The 16,605-nt window shown below is 39.4% G+C and overlaps 1 long non-coding RNA gene across 1 annotated transcript in view; it reads right to left on the reverse strand.

Moving 5' to 3' along the window:
- Window positions 1-3,997: 3,997 nt before the first annotated feature.
- LOC141571345 (uncharacterized) overlaps window positions 3,998-16,605 on the reverse strand; it is a 74,718-nt gene continuing 62,110 nt past the window's right edge. Inside the window, exons 5-6 of the long non-coding RNA XR_012496107.2 lie at window positions 13,324-13,485; window positions 3,998-4,502 (exon numbers count right to left, since the gene is read on the reverse strand). This is a non-coding gene — a long non-coding RNA (uncharacterized LOC141571345). The remainder of the gene's footprint in view (window positions 4,503-13,323; window positions 13,486-16,605) is intronic.

Below are 16,605 nucleotides of genomic sequence, written 5' to 3' on the forward strand. Positions count from 1 at the left end.
ATACATGTTTATTGAATAAATGAAGAACTGGTTTCGGGGGGAGCAGAGCAATAACCTGAGATAAATATCCATTTTTGGCTCCTACATAAAAAAATAAATGTTTCATTGCTGTGCATGAGCACGTTTTCTGCTGCTTTTATGACACAGGGCTAGCTTATATAAATGATTCATTATTTTCTCAGTTCCTTCACTCCCCTCATGCCAACGTCTAAGGGGACTTTCCTGGTTTTAGCACTGAAAGTTTCAAAATCTAGGAAACTCCTCGGTCACAGGCACACCGTGTGGTTGACGACCCTGCCAAAGACTCAAATGAGAAGACCTTAAAGCGAGAGCATCGCCCTTGCCTCATGGGGATGTTCGCCCTTCCTCAGTCACTTTCTCCTGATTCTGCAAACCACATTCCCTCCCTGCAGTCCCAACAGCCAGCACACTGAAAACATCCTCTTGACCTGTTTGTATACAGACACAAACCTCGGAAAGAAAAGTGCAGAAAATGTCTGCCTATTATGGTAAAAGAGAAGTCAATTAAATGCTTCTAAAAAGACAGATTGGTTCACTCAAACAGACATAGCTAACTTTTTTTTTTAATGAAAGTCACCTAAATGGCCAACAATTGAGACTAGTTTAGTGAATTAGCATGTATCTCCTCAGTAGAATATGATGTAGTTACTAGAAACAATAAAGGAACTATGCAGCCACACAGGAATTACATATAATAAAATGTTGGGTTTGTTTTTTTTTAAATAGCATTTATGCTTGGTTAAAATCATGAGATGCCTATAAGGCATAATGGCTAGAATTAAAAAGGTAACACAAACAATGGCTATTGTCCAGTTGAGGTAATGGAACTGCTAAGGAATTTTATTTGATGTTTACTGACAATGTTGCGTGTGGCTTATGGTGTGAGTAATTAATTGTGTAGTTGTAAATGAAGTTAATCTTAAAATAAAAGGAATGGCCATGGGCCTCCAGGTGACATGACATTTGCAAGCCTCAGGTGAAATGTTCACTCTCCCGGGTGAACAGTTTCAATTCCTTTCCCAGCCAAGTTGTAGGCTCCTCACTCAAGATCCAGTAGTCTCAGCTCAGCCACACATCAGGAAATCTTGGCTACCTGTCTACTCACATCCCTTCTCCACCCTCAGACTTGCAGTTTCATTTCAATTGTTGGTCTTCCTGCAATTTTGATGCCTATCCTGATATCCCCAGGGAAATGTTCTCAAGGCTACTAAGGTTTGGAGGAATAAAAGAGTGCAAAGCTTATACATTCACCTTTGAAACAGCCCAAGCACATCACAAAATCAGTTTCTGGTGAATATGGTTATTCTGACTAGGGCAAAGTAGAGAACAAATGGTATTTATTGTGCCTCCAAAGCCTCGAGGAAATAGCAGTTTCTATTCTTTAGCTCTTTCTATAGTCCATGTTTATATTCATGTAATATTAGAACTGAAAGCGCCTTAGAGATTATTATTCAATGTGCATTTCACTGCACTGCTCTAGTCTCACTATTCCCTGTCATTATCGGCTCCTTTCAAATCAGTTTCTCAAAAGGAAATCCAACAACGGTGTGCAATTTCAGTGCCTTACCCCCACATATCACTTCCTTCCAAAGAAAAGAGTTTCCATGGTATGGATGCTTCCCGAAGCCCTAGCTGCTTCTTCAGGTTCTTCTCCTTCCAGTCTCCCACATATTATGCATCAGGTTTGCTCACGATCTTTCTGACTGCAGTGTTTTTATGCTACCTTGTAGCATGCCTGCCTCATTTCACTACCCACTCTCCCCTGGCTAAATCCTTCAGCTTCCACTCCCACCCCACTCCAGGAAATCTTTACACTTCCTGTCTCTCTCAGGTGTTAAGGGCTCCTCCTCTGAGTTTGTAAGGTGCTATAATTGTCTCCTCCAGAAGACCGTGGTTTTCTAAAGGACCACGTCCTCTTTTTTTTTCTTTCTTTTTCTGTATCCCCTAACACACTGCCTGGACAACAGGAGCTCCTTGACAGACTTATATAAATGCTGAATTTCAAGAGATGGCTCTACTGAGTCTAGTTCAGTGATTAAAAAATAAGAGGCAACAGTCAGTGTGTGTGCTAATAGTGAGTAATTCATTGGGACTAGAAGTTAAGAAAGAGCTTTATATAATTGATTTGGTTTTCTAAGATTTTAGTATGAAAATTTCCAAATATACAGAAAAGTTGAAAAGCTTCATTACTTAAGATCGCATTTCTCCCTACTTCATATGAAGCCAAGTGGTATCAAAACTCCCCAACCACTGGGTGAGATGAATATATTCTGAACCTCTAATTGCCTAGAACAAAGGACGGGACCAGAGTATTATCAGTTTTGATATTTTGGTCACCTTATTGGTGTAATTATACTTGCAGCTGGTCAATCTCTCCTGCTAGATAGAAGTTAACCTGTTTAAAAAGGCTTTCTCTTCTACTATCTTATTTTGAACCTCACAACAACCCTATAAAGTAGAAAGAGGGTGTATTTTAACCATTTCAGAGATGAGGAAACTGAGGCTCAAGGGCATTGGCTTCCTTATCCACTTAGTATAGGATAGACCTGGGTCTTGACTCCAGCTTTCTCACACATTGTTTGTCACAGCAGACTGTGAAGAATTTTCCATTCAATTTTTCCGTGACTCACTTGGTCACTGCATTGTGGGCTGTCATCTACAACTTTCACATTGTACATCGTTTTCCAACAGTTGTCAATGATACACAGACCTCCTCTGAAGTAAAACCAAAGTAATTATAAAGTAGGGCCTCAAGGAGAAAAACAATCCAATCAGCATAGGTCAGTAAGATAATCCAGTGAAAATAACTCATGTTTTCATGAGGCACAGAGAATAAAGGACAGGAGGGTTACATGAGAAGCCACTTTCCTCTCCTATACAGGAGAGAAGTTGTCATTGCACAGTGAAATAAATGCCTGCCTATTTTATTTATTCTTTTCGTGTAGCTAAATCTATCAGTTTCCATGGTGCTCCATGTTCACCATGGAAACTCTGACAAGCTCGTTATGCTTTAAGAGGGAAAAAAAAAAACACACCAAAAATCTGAGATTGGATAAATGCATTCCTTTTAAAATTGTGTTCTTCTGAGTAGGAAGCCTTGATGGATAGCAAATCATAATGAGCTCAATTTTCCTGTTCTTAAGTGAGAACGCCAGTTTACAAACCTATCAAAGGAGTACACTTGCCTCTCTCCCCAAAATTATTTCATCTGTGTAGCAGTAGTCATGTCTGTGCATATCTCACCTCTGCATTTACTGGCAATAGAGAGATGGTTCAATCCTCATTTTGCCAATTTCTATGAGACTATAGTGCTAGTCCCTATCTATTTTTTTCTGTTTACTCATTCAACCAATACTTATTGGAAATGTATGATAGGCCCTACGCTAAACACATGGATATGACAATGTATGAAACAGATATTGTCCTGCCAATATGCAACTAACACTAGTCTTTCTTCTCTCTATCACCTCTGGGAGTAGGAATTAATAGTTTTCATAGTATTAGCATAACATGTTCCTACCATAATTGGAGAAGAGTATATTATCATATATATATATATATATTACAAATCACATTTTAAGTGATATAAATGTAGTAAAAGGCACTTAAGAGTAAAGTGACACACAATGATAAAAATGTAGAGGTATGTGACTTCTTTAACATTGTTTTAAAGAAATCAATTTTTTAAGTAGATTACCTTATTATTTTGTAAAATTTATGTGTTCATTTTTAAAGATTTGAATATTTTAAAACATTCTCAAATTCTCACAACCCAGATCTATCATCATCATTAGCACCCAGGAGGTTTTCTTAGAAAAGTTCAAATATAGAAAAGATAAAAGATAATAGCTAGAGGTTTGTGGAAGGAAAAGTAAGCTAGATAAAAGCTCTCTCTTTTTTTAGAATAGCAACTAAATTTGGAGAAATTTGGGAAAAGGCATATATTCTCCCTGAATTTTAATGAAGAAAGGAAAACTTTAAAACAAGAGGATTCAGTTTCAACTTGAACTCGGTTTTACGGCAGGCAGGTGCAGGAAGATTGTTTTTTCCTGGCTGAAAAGCTTTTAGTACCATGTAAGTAGCTGTCGCCATCACCTACTCACGCCACTGATCCTTACAATCACGCAGCACCTTTGCAGGGCTTAGTCTGTGCCTCTTTCCTACCATGACAGCAAGCTCAAAGCAAATACTATTGACCTGGTGTTACTTTATCTACATTTCTGCCCTAACATGGGTTCTAAAGATATCCTATGCTTAATATCAAAGGATAGGCACTAGATAAAATCAATATCTCTGGGTTCCTATTCCAGCTCAGCACCAGCCAACGATGCCTTGGGAAAGTCATTCCACCTACCTGGACCTTGGTTTCTCCATCTGTAAAATGGGAGGTCGCATACTATCACTGGTTCCATACTACTTTAGTCTTCAAAACTCATTTTCTTATTTCTCCTGCTCAGATCTTAAGTTATAAGGCATTTTACCTATAAAGAAGATAGTAAGATAGAGGCTCAATATAAGTTGCTGTTGAATGCATTATTTCCCCATTTTCACTCATTAAAGACCAATTTAACTACCAATTGGAGCTTCTGATCAGTATGAACCGACTAGTATCATCATGTTGAATGAACATAATTCAAACCAAAAGCAGACCTAACATTTTACTTAGCTCATGAAATCTATCTAATGTGGGGCAAGTGTTAGAAATAGCTTAAGAAACATAGTTTTGAATTTGTGGAACAGTCCTACTATGTATCTTGGGACCCCAGGTTGATAACACCCGAGGTAGAGTAAAGAATCATTGACATAATTTCACACATTTTTAGAACTAGTTGTCAATTTTTCTGCCTTGAACCAGAACAGTTTACTTTACATATACCCAACATGTCCCATTGACAACTGAGACCTAGAGAATGAAATGAATCCTGTTTAGGTGCTAATTCTTGAGACCACGGGGAAGGGTTGGTTTTCCTTAAAAGTGTCTGGGCACAGCTCCAGTGGCTTGAGCTGACAGTTCCAAAGTTGGGAAGATGCTCAGCTCAGCTGACATTGTGATAGGCTATATACTAAGAGCTGTTGCGTGCATATGGAGTCCATGCTCCTAGAAGCCAGGCCAAATTTGGGCTTCTACCCTAGTAGAAAGCCAGTTATTATCATCCTTAGAGAAGCTTCACAATTAGTGCCCCTTTGGATAAGTATATACTTCATATGGAAATTAAATACTAAACTGAAAATCAAGTTAAATCCCACAAAAAAATGATGTTTTTAGAGAAAACAAAAGAGTTCTGAGGAATTCTTACAGTCTTATTTGAATATGTAAAACTAAACTTCTTGGGGAAAGTATAAATAAATGTCAAAAATTCCTTCTTCTCTGCATATTTCTAAAGGGATGATTTTTAATATTGTGTATATATAAAGGAACTTACCATTTATGGAAGACTCTTTCATATGAAAAGCAAAAGACACTAATTATATTTGTGACAAAAATCTAGCCCAAATGGGAAAGAAAAAAGTGTCTAAGAGATGCAATTTTTGTCATTGCTTTTATAAATTTGGTTTGGGTTTTCAGAATTCTTGGTGTAATGGCACCTAATAGGAGCTCAGTAAATAGTAGGTGAATTAATGTTATATTATATACTCTAACACCCCAGTTCAGACTTGTTCATCCCCTCCCCCAGGATTAAAATTGCCATAGTGTCCATTATACTATAATATGCTGTGAAATGAAGAAAATCTAGTTTGAGTTTGGGGCATGTGTAAGGAAAGGCTATAAGTTGAAAGTGGCAGAAAACCAGCCCAAACTCCTCAAGCCAAAGGAGAATATACTGCCTCACATAACCAAGAAACCCAAGGTCACAGTGGCTTCTGGCACAGCTTGGTTGCAGGTTCAATCAATGTCTACAGCCAATTGCTTGCTTGCTCTCTCTCTCTCTCTCTCTCTCTCTCTCTCTCTTTAGTTTCAGGTGTGATCATTTCTATTGGTCAAATTTTTATCTGTTAACCTTAAGGTAAAGTGCGGGAAAAAGGGATGGTAGGCCTTCTTCATATTTTTAGATATTCCTGGGTGTGTTAGGATATGTTTACGAGCATAGTTAGACTATGCTCATAGAAACAATCTATGATGAAATTCATGGAAAGATGCAATGATATTAATGTTTCCTAAGATATAATGAAAGCTATGTAAATTTTTCCCCATCCCCAATCAATTAAATATAGTTGATTTTGTTATTGTTGTGGCTTAATATGCTGGGTAGGTTACCACTTCCCACCCTTGCCCAATCCCCTACCCTCTTACTCATTTAGTCAGCAAACATTGAGCATCTACTATGTTCCAGACATTCGGATAGACCCTGGGAATGAAAAGATTAAAAAGACATGGTTCTTACCCTTAAGAAGCTCACAAGATAATGGTGGAAACAGACAGGAACACAGGTTAACTATGATAAACCATGTATAGGCCTGTCCCTTCTCCCCTTCACCTTTGCAAACCCGCCCACCTACCATGAAGCTCTGTGAGGACTGGGTCTATCTCCTCTGCCACTGGAGCCACAGGGCTTAAAACAGCATCTGACATGTTGTCGATGCTCAATAGATGTTCGTTAGATGCATTAAGTACAATGGTAAAGGGATGTGTGAGATATACGTAAATATTTAAGAAACTTCTCTTAAAAAACAAATAAAAGAAACTTCTTGATTCCTGTCTCAGAAGAGTAGATATACACTGAGAGAAGTGAGTCTGGAGCAGTGATTCTCAACCAACAGTGGTCTTCTCCTTAGGGAACATTTGTCAATCTCTGAGGACATTTTGGGTTGTCACAGTTAGGGGGTGCTACTAGGGTATAGTGGGTAGAGCCCGGGGATGCTGCTAAACATCCCACAATGCACAGGACAGCTGCCCACAACAAATAATTATCCAGTTCAACGTGTGAGTAGTGCTGTGGTTAAAAAAATCTTTGTCTAGGGTAAAAGCCTCAACTACAGGTTCTTAAATATCCAGTGATCTTTGAGCTACTAGAAACATCATGAAGTCTTGGGGAATGATGGAGTTGAAAATGATCTTAAAGCTCCAAAGGATCTTAAATTTGACTTCAATCCTCCAAAAATTCAGTGTCAATTTTCCTGGGCAGAGAACTCAGTTCTTCGAGCAACAGCTACTGCCCTTGTTAGTTTTAATGTTTATATTGGACATTATTAGGTTGGTGCAAAAGTAATTGCAGCTTAAAAGGTTAAAAATAATTGCAAAAATCGCAGTTACTTTTGCACCAACTTAATACCATGTTTTCCCGAAAATATGACCTAGCTGGACAATCATCTCTAATGCGTCTTTTGGAACAAAAATTAATATAAGACATGGTATTATATTGTATTGTATTGTATTGTATTGTATTGTATTGTATTGTATTGTGTCATACTATATATTGTATCGTATCGTATCATATTGTATTATGTCATGTCATATCATATCATATCACATCACATTATATTACATTATATTATATTATATGACCCAGTCTTATGTTATAGTAAAATAAGACCAGGTCTTATATTAATTTTTTCTCCAAAAGATGTATTAGAGCTGATTGTCTGGCTAGGTCTTATTTTTGTGGAAACATAGTATATTGAGCTGGAAGTTACATTTCAAAATGTAACACAATTTGTCCTAGTTTGACTTTCTTGAGCAAGAAAGAAGAAATCAGTACTGTCTCTCACAAGTCAGCCCTCCAGGATATGAAAATGGTGGTGATTGTCCTAAGTTTTATTTTTTTCCCCATCACATTCAGCATCCCACTAGTCTTCAAGGCAGCTGAAAGAGTGTATTAAAAAATATTGGATGTAAGGGCAGCCGGATGGCTCAGTCAGTTAGAGCATGAGCTCTGAACAACAGGGTTGCCCGTTTGATTCCCACATGGGCCAGTGAGCTGCGCCCTCCACAACTAGATTGAAGGACAATGACTTGGAGCTGATGGGCCCTGGAGAAACACCCTGTTCCCTAGTATTCCCCAATAAAAGTTTATATATATATATATATATATATATATATATATATATATATATATATATATATATATATATATGATGTGAGCAACTGTTGGAATGTGAGACATTTTTAGATGGTTCGGGAGATGATTTCAGCTATCTCACAGACACTGCCTTAAACAGCATTGAGTTATATATAATCATAGTGTGAAAATTACTTCTTCTTGTCAATTTTTCTTCAGTCAAGAGACCTCAGTTTAGTACTAAAAGGTTTGGTTAGCTCACTAATTTCCTTTTTCAACAAAGAGAGAGGAGACCTCAGAGTTAGAAACATCTGCAGGCAATAGTATCTAGCTAGAATTCACAACATTATTTTGTTTATAATGTGTTTATATTTATGGTTTCTTCCTGTTTATGGCAAGGAGAGTTGATTTCTCTTTTAGAGATTTGGCATAGTTGGTTTCTCGTTTACAGGTTTGTATACAGTTTTCTAGTTAAATCACTGAGTTTAACTTTTAACAAGTAAGATTTTTAAAAAAGTGAGTTACAATACAGATTGGGCAAAATCAATACGGGTGCCATGTGTAATATCTGAAGTCGGGGTAAAAATAGCAAACTATGGTCATAGAATCAAACAGATGAGTAGCCTGATCTTGATTCCACCACTTATTAGGTGATCTTAGGTGAGTTATTTAGCCCTTTAAACTTCAGTTTTCTTATATTAAATGCAGATGTGATAATACCTATTTCATCGACTTACTGTATTAATCGAGGCTATGTATGTAAAACATCTAGAAAACAGCAGATGCCTTATTAATGTTAATTCACTTCTCTATTCTACCTGCCTCCATTCATTTCCACACCCAGGTTGCTCCCTTTTGTGCCCTCTGGGAACCTGATGCAATAGTGTGGATATAATCTTTGGAGTTGTAGCAATCTGAGATTAAATCTCAACTTCACTGCAACCAACTTATTAACCTCTCTGAGGTTCAGTTGCTGCAATTTTCTTTAAAAGTGATTCACAGGGATGCTGTGAGATTTGAATGTCACCTAGCTCATAATCTGGTTCACAGGAGGGCCCCAAAATGTTGCCTCTGTAACCTCCCACTGCCTGATTAATATCTCATTTAAAGGAAGACATCTGCAAATGTTGTAATATTTTTAAAAATTACAACCAATGATGAAGACATTGAAACTTATCTTCCCTAATCTGAACAGAAAGCTTCTATTAATCCATTAGCAGCTATATCATGTTATATAGACATACTGTAGTTTTAAATCTTTTGTAGCCTGTTATTAGTATCAATCCCATACCAATGTAAATGACTCCCTAAACCTAAATCCAAAGATTTACATTATTCTTAATGATGATCAACTTGTTAGTTTTTAATTCAATGTGTCAGTTATTTCTCAGTCTTATGCTATTCACAGATTTGTTATGTGGTAAACAAATCAATGACCTAAGGCATTGTTAAAAGAGAGGGATAGGTCATGGGCAAAGACAGAGCTTTACTCCCGCTTGACCTTCACTATGCTAGTCAGTACATTTTAATGTAGGGCTTCAATCAGCTCTGAAATTCTCCCTACGACACTGTCATTTACAGGATATTTCTACTACTCTTCCTCAAAGATTTCATAAACTAAAAATTGTCTGATGCCTTGCCGAAGTTGAGATATATCACACATTCTGTTATCATTTTTATTGCTTAAAAATGGAATATTTCCCCTCAAATAGTAAAAATGTATTGTTTCTATGAAAAACTATTATAGTAATCTTCATTTCAGTCTTGTGGGCCTCTCAATAATAGCTTTTATAATGCACAGCCACACATTAAATGGGGCTTGATGAGGAGAGGGGTACTAGTTTATTCATCCTTCCCACCCCATCCTTCCCACACCATCCTCAGGGTAGAAGATATGAGAGCAAAGTGATGAAGGGCCCAAGGTTCAAAATCAGACAAAACTGGATCGGATACTGAATCTATCACTCAAGACTATGCAATTTTGTGTTTTTGGTTTCATCTGAAATCTGACTTTCTCAAAATAGAAATACAAATACCCACTCTCAGTTTCAGTATTAGAATCAAGTGAAATAATATGCATATCATTCTCAGCAAAGTAGTTAGAATATAGAAGGTACTCAACTATCACTGCTATTTTTATTATTTGAGCATATGGTTTCTTTTGTCGATTGAAATTGAAAACTCAAAGGAAAAAGAAAAAGGCTATGATGTCCAGGACTATACATTAATTCTTCCTTAGGTAAAAATGTATTTATTCAAAAGAGGACGTGAAAATGGTTCGATCTTGCCAACGAATAGCTAATTGTGCATACTGATGTTTTTGGGGTTTTTTTGTTATTGTTTTTAAAGTGGAACGGAAACTCTCTAGTCTTCTCTAAACAGTAGACTCTTGTGGTTTCAAGGAAGTATCACTCAACAGGGAAGTAACCAACAAGAAACCCACATGACTGCACATCACAGGCAGATGTGATCCGGTCAACCACCTTCTTTCCCAGCAGCACAGCTAGTCAGCTGGGATGACCTCAGCTCTATAATAGTAGCACCAGGATTGCTACCAGGCAAAAGTGTCAAGTGGAAGCTCCTCTGCTCTTGATATAGCTCACTCATATTAATTCAGTTCCATGTATTCTTTTGTAGCCAACTTCTTTTCCAGATTTTGAAGCAGGACTTATGCATGCATACAAACTCATAATAAAAACCAAGTGCCTCCCTAGAGCACAATATGTTTTATGCAGTCTTCAGAAATATAAATGGGGGCCTCACGGTCAGCCACAGAGGAAAGCAGGGCTAGCACAGCACTTGGCATTATACAGATGAAGGAATTGAGATAAACAAACATTAAATGCCATGTCCAAGATGATAGCGCTGGCTCTCTAAGATCCTCAAATGTTAGGCAGTTAGTTCAAGGCTCTTTCCATCACCCTATGTGGTCTTTGATTTGAGCAAACTATTTCAGCACCAAACTAGTGTTTATCCCTATTTGCCCAGCCCCTTCCCTTTCCTCTCCATTTATTCCAATAATTTCCATTCTTTAGACAAGGAATAAAGAGAATCTGATTGGTTCTTTAGACAAGGAATAAAGAGAATCTGATTGTTTTTTTAGACAAGGAATAAAGAGAATCTGATTGGTTCCTATGTGCTAAAGGAGAAACACAGGGAGAGTTCAATGTGTCACACACAGGACCAGAATGCTAAACATTGAATTAAACTTGATGATAACACACTCTGGTGATTGCTCCGATTCCAATATTGGGATTGGGATTAGCTTCACAACAGACTCCCCAGCTATGACTTGAACCTTGTATTAAAGCAGCACTGTATTATACAGAGTGACTACGTTGGACCCCAATCATTAAGTTATGGCAGTGTTGTATTGCAGTGGAATTTCCATCATTGTTTGGGAGAATAATCCTAGGAAGCCAGCATAAGAAGAAATGAGGGAACTTTCCTAATTCTCCTTCAGTTGTAACCAAGAGTGAACACCTATTCTGCCCATGATAAATTAGGATGCTGGAAGGCTATGGAGTTGAAAAACAAGTGACTAGGGAATAATTTCCATGTGGGTGAAGGGTATTGGCTAATCTAAAAGCAAGCATTCTCAGCAACACGTTCCCAAAGAACAATGTTCATATACATAAGGGATGTCTAAGTAGTATCCGAACTACACACATTGCTGATTTTTAAAATAGAAAAGAATTTTTGAAAAATAGCTGAAATACTGGAACCAGCAAATCAATAGATAATATAGATTGAGGCAAAAAACAAAACAAACAAACAATCAAACAAACAAAACTCAGAGATTTCTACCCAAACAAAAATTACTTCTTGTTATCAGAGAAGCATAGTTCCCCTGAAATAGATTATCACGCAGCTGCCTCCTTTTCTTCCTTGTTTACACTTTGTCCTTGGGAATGATGGGCCCCTTCTTATAGTCAGGTACAAATATCCAGGGCCGCCCCACATAATGGGGTCTTGTAAGCCAGAGCCACAAATCTAGATTAGGTCAGATACAGTGCTGTTCTGGTTGGGGGTGGGTGGAGGGAGGTGAGGGGACTCCAGGGACAGTAACTACTTGGGTCCAGTGGACCATCAATGGCCTGGGAAGTCTCTTGGTCTGTCTGGACTACTGGGTCCCTATGGAACATTCTAGGAGTAGTATTATTGACACTAACCTGCATCCTCTTGATTGATCTGGAGATCTACAGAATGATAAAGCAATAATATAAATAGACTGAGATTGCTACACATGTCATTTACTATTAAATTGGACAAGAGAAAAGAGGAGCCAAACACGTTCTTTCCTTTCTCTGTCGTGTAAAGCTGTCACAGCAATGCTGTCATTTTTACCTCACTTAATATGGGTCACTGTTTTTTCCATAATTCTAGGAGCCATCCTACCCCATGCTCACACCTCTTGGGTCCTTGCCAGAGTATTATTACATCCTGTATTGTGGAAGAGTGCTAGCATATTGGGAAACTCTCATGTCTCCAAATTTATCTTCTACCCACCTTACTCGGGCACCCTTAGAATCAAGCCCCATGTATATTCTCCCAGTGGGCTGGTCTTGAAATTGGACTAGAGGAGGTATAGTTCTTTTCCTTCCTTAGCAGTCCCAGCAGGCCCTCGGCAGAGTGATTTTGTTACTTAACCCCAGTTTTTGACCTGGTGGTTGGGATGGGAGATGGGGGAGATCCCAGGAAGGGAGCATAATGTCTTCCAGAGGAGAGGACTCTGCATTAAATTCAAGTATGACGTGTGTGTGTGTGTGTGTGTGTGTGTATCTAGCCCTTACTAGAAAGGAGTAATGGATCATTTGTGCAAGCTCAGAGCGTTCAGAGTAATCTGGAGATTCAAGATTCTTGGGGGGGAATCAACGCAGATGTACCCATACTTTGTGTCAGGAGCTTACTTGCCCAATTTTGACATAGCAGACCTACCTCAGCTACTCTTACAATTAATCCTGGCCTTGGTCCTCACAGTTGAACCCCTTCCCCTCCCAATTTAAGAAATGAAAGCCTCTTTGTATGTTTCCAGGCAGGCCCTCTGGCTTTCACACTTCGCATTTATTTTCTGATTAATCAATCTTAGCTTTTTGCGACCTTTTCCCTGGGCATCAGTGGAGCTTAACAGCAGCCAGCCAATTCCCAGTCCTCATGATTACGATTTGCCTCTTCCTTCTCAAACACCTGATACCTTGCACCATCCAGTACATCCTCTTCTGTTGATATACAGTTTATCCCAGGTCACAGCTGGTGGAAGTCTTAACAGTTGCATGGCCGCCAGGGCTATGTGTGTTCCACTTACCAGTGACAGCATTCTCATGGGCAGCCAGGAGAGGTGACCCACTTCAAAGTCCCATCTCAGCATCTGTGCTGGTGGATCACTCCCCGTACCTACTGTCACAGGCTGGGATCACCAGATGCAGACCCTGAGAAGGAGCTTAGCGGGTGCTCTTGGGGTCAACACCTGTGGAAGGAAGCAGAATTACGCATGGGAAAAGGCTGAATTTTCGTGGTCCGTGGGGAGCTCTAGTGCTGAGATGGCTCCTCACACAGACCAGGTCTTTATACCTCCCGGAATAAGAAGTTATTAGACGAGGGCTACCCCAGGAAACAGTTACAACCTGAGGTGAAGTTTTCTTCTAATGCAGCCAAAGACAGATAGCTGAGTGCTATGTTTTGACAACTGGGGAAATAATCCTCATTCTGAAGAGGGATCAGGGTAGCACATCACAGCATCCACCAAAAACACAGCATCTCATTTAATCATTATAAAAGCATGCTGCAGCTTTTATAATTATTGACATGTTATTCGTAAGGAAACGGAAGCATGGAAGTTATCCAGCAATCATCTCAAGGACACAGAACTTTGGAGGCCACACCATCTCTGAAACAGCTACCTAATTCTACTTAATTCACCTTTGTAACATGAAAGCAGGCATAGAGAATACTTAAATGAATGAGCATGGCTGTGTTTCAATAAAATTTTATTTACAAAAATAGGTGGTGGGTTGGATTTGGCTCACAGGTTATAACCTGTGAGTTTTAGGGGTACAACTAGAGCTAGACCTTGAAAAATAAGTAAGCTTTATATAGAGTACTACAGGAAAGACATTGCAGTAAAGGGGACAGGTATGGCATGGTAGGAATGGCAAGTAGGTGGCAAAGCTCCAGCACAGGGCTCATGAAGCCAGGGATACAGTGGGATGGGGTTATTGCTTAAGGCCATGGCCATGAGTGGGGATGGGAGGTGAGGACGATGACAGATGGAAAAATTGGAAACCTCTGAGTGTTTATCCAGGCACTTTTATATGCCTGGAACATTTCTACCATATCCTCTGCCTACTTTAACTCTACTGACCCTTCACAACCCAGCTCAAGCAAGGTCCTTTTGCACAGTAAAGCCTTCAAGGACCCTCCCCCAGCCTCAGGCTGCATTGGGTGCTGTCGTGCGGGAGACCCTGCTCGCTGCGCCATTTGTCGTGCAGGGTGTCATGCAGAGTCTCTGGTCCCGCTCCCCACATAAGAACGCAGGATATGGTGAGGCCAAAAAGGAACACCCACGAAACCATAGGTAGGGGAGTCATACCACTATACTCTTGCCAGTGGCTGGGTTGGAGACACAGGAAGCAGGAGCCACACAATTCGCAACCCTCACTGCGCCGCTTGCAGGCTCAGCCACCATCTTCTTGCTAGGCCCCCATTTTTTCTGCTAGCATAGCCACAGCAGTTATACTAGTGGCCAATGGCTCACTGGTTACAGCTGACGGCCAACTAGCCACAGCTGATGGCCATTCAATCACAGTTTATGGCCATTTACTACCTGAGCCAGCATCTTTCTATGTGAGGCCGAGAGCCTGGAAACTACTTTCTGGGGCTCTGCCCCCACAGTGCCTACCTTGTTATTCCCACACCTGATTATCTGCTCACATATATGTTTGTCTCACTATACCCATGGTTTTCAATGTCAGCTGTACATTTGGAAGTGGAGCTTGGGCACTCACCTACTTTAAAAGCTCTCCCATGATTCTCAACGGCAGCCAGGATTGAGAATCACTGCAGTTGAGAATCACTGCACTATACTGTGAGTTCCTCCAGGACAAATATCTCCTCTAACTTCTCTTTTATCTCTATATAGTAGATGCTCAATAAATGATGATGAATTAGGGAATGAATGGAGGCTGAAGAATGACAAGATGAGGAGTTTAGACTCAATGTGTGGAGACAATTTCAGAAAACCGTTCAGCCAGATAAGACTTATTAATACCAGCAGCAGCTTTTGTTATATGGCAGTAAGTTTGGATGAATCAGCACTTCCTTTTTTTTTTCTAATTCGTACTTTCTTATTCACCACTCAAAGTCCAATTCATTAATCACCTTCTCTGGAAAGCCTTTCTTGACCAATAGAATTATGTTTGTCTATTTATTATCACCGTGCCTATCACCCTTCTATCATTGGGTGTAATAAGAAGTACTATAAATTGCTTAAGTGAAGGTCTCCTCTATTGGATTCTGGCTTTTTGAGGGAAGGGATCATGTGCTATTCATCCTTGTGTCCTTTGGGTTAGGGCCAGTGCATATCTCAGCACTGGTGCTCAATAAATGTAGAATGAAACAAAATGAGATTGCTACTGTGGATGTAAAAGGGGCCACATACTAAACCTGACAAGCTCAGGGGAGGCTTGCATGGTGGACCCTATAAACTTGGAGACTGAAAGTAACCACGTAGGATGGTCTGAATATAAAATTCTTTTTTTTTAACTTTTATTTATTTTAAGAGTATTTTTCCAGGACCCATCAGCTCCAAGTCAAGTAGTTGTTTCAATCTAGTTGTGGAGGGCGCAGCTCACAGTGGCCCATGTGGGGATCGAACTGCCAACCTTGTTGTTAAGAGTCCCGCGATCTAACCAACTGAGCTAACTAGCCACCCCTGAACACAAAATTCTTAACTGAAAGCAAGTCATGGTGGGTAATCATGTCCTAAATCTCCAGCTTCCTTGACAAAGTTAATCTTTACCCTAAGTGACCCTGTCTATTGTCTTTCTGCACCTAAGATAACACACCTTTGAAATGTGGGAGTAATCTCCTTTCCTAGACCCTGGAGGGCACACCCACAGCACCAGAGCAAGAGATCACAAAACCCCTCATTGTTATCTTGTTCCCCGAATAATATCTCTATAGGCTGTACTGTCAATCACTAACTGTCCTGTACACACCATGTAAAAGAAGTACGTGTTTCTCCATTTTACTTTTGTATCCAGTCCCAGCGATTTCCCCACTTTGCTTTCTCCCACTCTCTTAATCTACCACCAATGGATTTCTTGTAACTCCCCCTTATGTCTCCACCTTTTATTCTAATGTATAAAATAAACTGCAAAACAGCCATTCTCCAGAGTATTTTCTCAATCCGTTGAGATTTTGCTTCCTGGCAACTGTTGTCAGTTTGGCTCAAACAAACTCAAAAACATTCTCTACAGGTTTGAATGTTTCTTACTTCTACACTACATTCTCCTAAGTATCCATTAACCATAATCTCCAGGTCATCATCTTCCCATGGCTCTGCTTTTTCCTCATGTAGTTGAGTGTT

The sequence above is a fragment of the Rhinolophus sinicus genome, chromosome 16, assembly GCF_057876585.1.
Source record: "Rhinolophus sinicus isolate RSI-liver-muscle chromosome 16, RSI-T2T, whole genome shotgun sequence".
Classification (NCBI taxonomy): domain Eukaryota; kingdom Metazoa; phylum Chordata; class Mammalia; order Chiroptera; family Rhinolophidae; genus Rhinolophus; species Rhinolophus sinicus.